This window comes from Pyxicephalus adspersus, chromosome 3 (genome assembly GCF_032062135.1).
Source record: "Pyxicephalus adspersus chromosome 3, UCB_Pads_2.0, whole genome shotgun sequence".
NCBI classification, from domain to species: Eukaryota; Metazoa; Chordata; class Amphibia; order Anura; family Pyxicephalidae; genus Pyxicephalus; species Pyxicephalus adspersus.
This window is the reverse complement of record NC_092860.1, coordinates 626,992-627,383: the sequence shown is the minus strand read 5'-3', so window position 1 is coordinate 627,383 and position 392 is coordinate 626,992. Positions and strand designations below refer to the sequence as shown.

At 50.0% G+C, this 392-nt stretch overlaps 2 protein-coding genes across 3 annotated transcripts in view; one reads left to right on the top strand and one right to left on the bottom strand.

Annotated features, from left to right (window-relative positions):
- LOC140325438 (UDP-glucuronosyltransferase 2A2-like) overlaps window positions 1-392 on the top strand; it is a 197,240-nt gene that overhangs the window by 141,345 nt on the left and 55,503 nt on the right. The gene's annotated exons all lie outside the window — the stretch shown is intronic.
- GAS7 (growth arrest specific 7) overlaps window positions 1-392 on the bottom strand; it is a gene marked incomplete in the record, with an annotated part of 44,407 nt that overhangs the window by 15,204 nt on the left and 28,811 nt on the right.

The window sequence follows — 392 nt, the reverse complement described above, 5'->3', positions numbered from 1 at the left end:
CGCAGATGTAACAAAGGGGGTAAAATAAAGCGCCACCATGCGGGAGGGGCGGGCATAGCGCTCTCTGCACACAGATCACCAAAAAACCTGCCGGACGCCATTGCTGACCTATTTCTGGAAATGCCGAATTCCTGGTTGCCATGCGGAGGCTTGTATGATGGCTTCTATATCTCGAGCCAGAGGGTGACACCACGGTGCAAAGCCGGTGATTTCTGAGATTACACTTCAATCAACAGCCAATTCCTTGCAACCATGGCAACAGTACTCAGTCTGCACTAAATGATCACTGTCCATATACAGTTTGAGAGTCAGGGTGGGAAAAAGGTAGGTGGAGTTTCACCTGAGATTTAGGGAAAGGTGGAGGGTAGGCGGAGTCTTACCTGAGATTTAGG